This window comes from Peromyscus californicus, unplaced genomic scaffold (genome assembly GCF_007827085.1).
Source record: "Peromyscus californicus insignis strain IS unplaced genomic scaffold, ASM782708v3 Scaffold_9__1_contigs__length_137607984, whole genome shotgun sequence".
In the NCBI taxonomy this organism is placed as follows: domain Eukaryota; kingdom Metazoa; phylum Chordata; class Mammalia; order Rodentia; family Cricetidae; genus Peromyscus; species Peromyscus californicus.
This window is the reverse complement of record NW_026294617.1, coordinates 23,624,138-23,630,106: the sequence shown is the minus strand read 5'-3', so window position 1 is coordinate 23,630,106 and position 5,969 is coordinate 23,624,138. Positions and strand designations below refer to the sequence as shown.

At 36.8% G+C, this 5,969-nt stretch overlaps 1 pseudogene; it reads left to right on the top strand.

The window, feature by feature from the left end:
• Positions 1-5,520: 5,520 nt before the first annotated feature.
• On the top strand, positions 5,521-5,721 carry LOC128106855 (uncharacterized; annotated as a pseudogene).
• The last annotated feature ends 248 nt before the right edge of the window (positions 5,722-5,969 follow it).

Below are 5,969 nucleotides of genomic sequence, written 5' to 3'. Positions count from 1 at the left end.
AGACAATTGAATTTTAAAAAAAGGCATATTCACACAATAGAATAAGCTTACACAGAAATTGAATAAAATTCTGGTATTTGCAACAACATGAATGGAATTGGGAACACTGTGGTAACTGAAACAAGCCAAGCAGAAAAGACAACAACAAATATCTCATTCATGAATGGAAACTAATAATTAACATTGTAGATGTTTATAATGGAATGGAGGACAGTAGAGATAGGGAAGGTCGGGGAGAGGAAGACGTCTTTCTTGACCAGTCAATCCGTTGAGCCCACACACTTGCCCACAGCTATTGTCCAGGATTAACTACATAGGGCAGTCCATGCCCTTTCCTGATACTGTTGGATGTGAGGATGACATAAACCAACAACAGTCCAAGGTAGTCAACTACACATAAAGAAAGGCTACCTGAGAATTAAGCCAATGCAGAGTAAGTGGAGCTGAGATCTGGGAAGAGAAATATAGACTTGTGGCTGTCTTGATGAAGCATTCTGATTCAATTGTTTTAAGCCAACATCAGCAATAGACATTCTTTCTTTTTAAAACTGTACAGTCTGCTATTTCCCACCACATTTAATGAGATTTCATAACCTACATACAGGAGAATCCTCACTGATAGAGGATTTTGAAGAAGAAAATGCAAAAACTATGTAGCAGAGACATTGGTTGTAGTGAGCACTCAATAGGTTTTTAGTATGATCATTTTTCCAAATCTGACATTTTTATGTAAATCCTGACAAGCTGTCTTGCATTAACACAGCTCCAGTGGCAACATTTTCACCTCAATTGAAAAGAGCTAATCTACAAATTTTAAGCTATTCTTCTTTGTAAGTGGTTTATTTATTGTAGTGTGTGTGTGTGTGTGTGTGTGTGTGTGTGTGTGTGTGTGTGTGTACATCTGTGCGCACATGCACTGATGTATGTAATTCCCTACATGTGCGCCACATGTGGACAGATGCCATGAAGGCCAGAAGAGGGCATCAGATCCCCTGAATTTGGAGTTCTAAACTACCATGTGGATGCTGGGAATTAAGGCTGGGTCCCAGGTGAGAAGAGCAAGTATGCTTAAACATTGAACCATCTCTCCTGTCCTTTTTACATTGATTAAATGTGAATTTTTAAAAGCTTATAGTCATTGAACTATTTCTCTCCCTGGCTCATAGAAAATTTATTTGTCTTCACATGACAAATGTTGACTAAAGACATTCTAAGCAAGGATGGACTATTTACCTTTGTCAAAATTGAGATGTGATACTTGTGTAAAAAGCAGTAGCATTAGGTTACTGTGCTGATGCCACAGCAAATACAAACTTGACCTGTACTAAGTAAACTGTGTGAAAGGTCACAAGACATTTGAGTCTGCGTGAGACAGAACTGGCTCCATTTCGGCATAGCTGTTTTCCTGTGTTTGACTCCACATTTATTCACAGTCCTCTACAGCTGAATACAGAACTACAGAGGGGAATCTGCATTCAAATGCTTCACGGAGAGTTAAAGTGGTATAAAGTTGCTCCTTGTCAGCAGGAGAAACACCCCCAAAACAGAGCATATGCAAAAAATGACTTTTTTTTTCATTTCAGTGCATTACATTATAATTACTTTCCTGTTTAGTCATGGAGATCTCATCTATTTCCCCTTCCCAGGGAGATTCATGCATCCCTCTTAGGGTCCTCCTTGAAGGGCCCCTGGTAGTGGAATCAGGATCTGTCCCTGGTGCATGAGCTGGCTTTCAGGAGCCCATTACCTATGGTGGCATGCCTTGTTCAGCCTTGATGCAGGGGAGAGGGGCTTGGTCTGGCCTCAGCAGAATGTACCAAATTTTGCCGACTCTTCATGGGAGCCCTTACGCTTTTGGAGGAGGAGATGGAGGATTGGCTGGGGTGGGAGGGTGGAGCTGGAGGGGAGTGGGAAGAAAGATGGGCTGATAGAGTGAGTAGAAAAATTTCTTAAATTAAAAAAAAAAGAAACCAAAAGAATAATAATAATTACTCCCCTGCAGTTCCTGTGAATCCATTGAGGGGCTAAGTCAAATCTCATTATGGTATTAAATTATTAAAAATTGATATTTATTGTATTTCTTGAGTAGAGACACATAAAATTATTGAAGCCCCAAATTTAAGTCTGTGGGAAATGAATGGGAAATGGAAGTGTCTCTTCAGTCTATGTGAGCCCACGTGAGCCTGCTTAGTTTATTCTATGGGTCATGTACTCCTAGTGTCCTCCACCCCCTCTGACCCCTATAATCTTTCCTCTCACTCTTCCTCAGGTTACCCTACCTCTGAGGAGAGGGACCTGATGGAGACCACCAATTTATATTCCCCCTCTCTCCTCATAATGTCTTTTGTCCTGTTTGGCTGTGGTCTCTTGGAGGCTTGCTCTTTTCTGAAGAGGAAATGGAGAGGGGGTGGATCAGGGGAAGAGCAGAGGGTGGGGGAGAGTGGGAGAAGCTAAGGGAGGGAAAACCGTGGTTGGAACACACTGTATGAGAGAAGAATTTATTTTTCAATAAGGAAAAAAAAAAGCAAAAGCAAAAAACGGAAACACCTGAAAAGGAATATTTATTTTTAAACTCTCAAAAACCAATATGAAGCTTGGGTATGCTTATTTAAACAGCTTTCCAAAGCAATAGGAAAATGTATATGCTTGATTCATGTGTACCCATGCATGGACTAATTATTGTTAAGTGCCACTAAGACTGCCAGAGTGGTTATTTTATTAGAAAATTTGTTGGCACACGCCTTTAATTCCATCACCTGGGAGGTAGAGGCAGGTAGATCTCTGTGAGTTTGAGTCTACAGAGTCAATAGAGTGAGTTCTAGGACAGCCAGGATTACACAGAGTAACTCTGTCTCAAAAAACAAAATTGAAACAAACAAACAAAAAAAAGAGAAAATTCAGATTAAAAATATAAAAAAAAATTATAAATTTTTTTCAAATATAATAACTAATGTGGCTAATTTTACATTATATATTTTGGTGCTTAATATTATTTACAAACAGTACATTAATTACTTCAGAAATTAAATTTTACAAAATAATGTTACTATATAAGGGCCCAGGATTTCCCAAATCAATTTTTAAGAAGTCAATGGAAGCCGGGCGGTGGTGGCGCACACCTTTAACCCCACCACTTGGGAGGCAGAGCCAGGCGGATCTCTGTGAGTTCAAGGCCAGCCTGGGCTACCAAGTGAGTTCCAGGAAAGGCGCAAAGCTACACAGAGAAACCCTGTCTTGAAAAACAAAAAACAAAACAACAACAAAAAAGAAGTCAATGGAATTCAAACCTTCTGATTCTCTTTAATGTCTAACTCTCTCCTCCCTTCTTCTCATCTTACTCCCTCCTTTTATCACTGCTTATAGGAAATCTGTGATGATCTCATATAATTTTACTGATTGATATATTTATAAACATTCTGTGTGTTGACTATTGAAATGATTAAAATAAAATTCTACAGCAAGCTGGAGTTAACCCAAATTATGATAATCATGGCATGCAGAAAACTCTGTCATTGTAATCTACTATTTACTGTGGTTATTATTCTTATTAAGATAGATATTAAAGTATTTCTAAGTTTCTTGATATATCATAGCCAAATACAGTAGTCTGCCACTATATTGATCATACTTTTAGGAAAATTTCGAGAATAAGCATTTGAACTGAAAGTCACTATTTGTTTTGTTTTGTTATTTTTCTTATATTAAGATATGATCTCACTATGCAGCCCAGGGCAACACTAAAATTCAAATTCCCCTGCCTCAGCCTCCACATTCTTGGGACTACACAAATATACCACAGTGCTTACTTTCAAAGCTACTTTCTGAACTTTGTGTTTTGATTCACTTACTTTTTCCTTTTTTACATTGAAGTTGTAATTGACTTGTTTGGGTTACTATTGCTATGATGAAACACCATGACCAAAACAACTTGAGGAGAAAGGGGCTTATTTGGTTTATACATCTATATCACTGGTCATCATTGAAGGAAATCAGGACAGGTGCACAAACAAGGCAAGAGATAATGGAGAGGGCATGGAGGAACACTGCTTAGTGACTTGCTCCCCATGACTTGCTCAGCCTGCTCTTTTATATATCCCAGAACCTCCAGCCCAGGGATGGCATCACCCACAATGGGCTGGACCCTCTCCCATCAACCACTAATTAAGAAAATGCCTACAGCAAAATCTTATGGAGACATTTTCTCATATGAGGTCTCCCCCTTTCAGATAACTCTAGCTTGTATCAAGTTGTCATAAAACTATCCAGAACAATGTGATTCACTTATAATTATTAAAGTAATACAGAGAGATCTCATTCACATTCAATTAGATTTCATGCATTGGTAAAACTGTGCAAAATACAAGGTAATATACAGCATCCATACTGATGATATCCACTCACCAGACAGTACTTATGTGTCCTAATGAAGATTTATCCCTAGACCTCACCAAAATTATAACACCTTTGGGGCCACTGATCATACCCCACCTCATATACAACCACTGAAAACAAATTATCTTTTTGTGAAATTTTGTTATTTCCTAGCATCTTAGATAAAGAAGAATAAATGCTGTATACCTGTTAGGGAAAATCTTTTCCTTCAGAATACTTCCTTGCATGGTCATCCAAGTTGATACATAGATAAATAGCTCATTTGTTTCAATTGCTCTATAGTGTTTCATGATATGTATGTTTACGTGCATGTAAACACACATAGTTTACACAATCCATCTATTGCAAAATAAGTGGATAGATTATAATTATTTATTATTAAAAATAAACATGTGTATTGTCCATAGTGTTGATATCATTCATAGACAAGGTTTTAAGTGAATTTTAGTTTTCATTTTTCTGGAATAAATGGCCAAGTGAATCTGTTGTTCCCTAAAGTGATTTCATTCTTTTAAGTGTTTTATAGAGTATCTGTCAATTTCATCATCTTCCATTGGTGTATGAGTTATTCAATTTCTCCAAATCCTGATCTGCAGTTGGTTTTGTCATTTTAATTTGCAGGAAATTTTAGTGTGTGTTGGGCCATCAGTGAATATTTTCAACATTGAATTTGCTGATTTTCATTGTTGTAATGACTTTCTGCTTAAGAATTTCGGTCATTTTGGCAAGTGATGGAAAGAGCAATAATTAGCATGAATGGTTGTTAACATTTCATTTAATAAAATCTCAGAAAAATAAGTGGAAATGACAAGAGAAGAACAAAAGGTATTTAGCAAATGTTACAAAATAATGAAGGCATTTCAAGCAGGTTCCCTCTACAAATAAAACTTTCATACTATTCCATCCTTTCCTGAAGACTTAGCAAGTATTTTTGTGCTCATTTGATGTATGATGGATGGGTCACTTGAAAAGAAATTAAGAGTTAAGTTCATCTATCTAGTAAGAGGAAGAACAAGGAATTGAGTCAAAATAATAACAATAAAATTCATAAACTATTTCCCCATAATATAATAATTCACATTAAAGGGGATAACCGAAGTCTATCAGAGATGTAACGTTTGATTTTTTATCGCTTCTCGGCCTTTTGGCTAAGATCAAGTGTAGTAACGTTTGATTTTCTTCTTGTTTTATAAAGCTACCATGTGTTATAAATGTAAAGTCATAAAATGAAAATTATTCATCTCTGTAGTATAGATTTTATTGTTTCAAAACAGTGTTTTTACTACATTGGTGCCTCTCTTTCAATTTCTGAACCTCTAGTGAAATTTTCTTTCAAGCCATGCTGACTCACGATTTCCAGTAGGAGCTTGAGTAATTTTGTCCTTTGACCACTGTACTGCATTTTAAATCTAACAAAAACTCTTCCATTCCTCTTTAATCTTTTCTGCTAGCAAATCCTAGACTCTTTCAAACAGTATTCAGTTGATTAGCAGTGTAACAATGTTTGTTTATAACTGTGTCTATTATAAAGAATTTGATAAGAACTTGTCTCAGCTAAGGAGCAAATGTGCATCTCA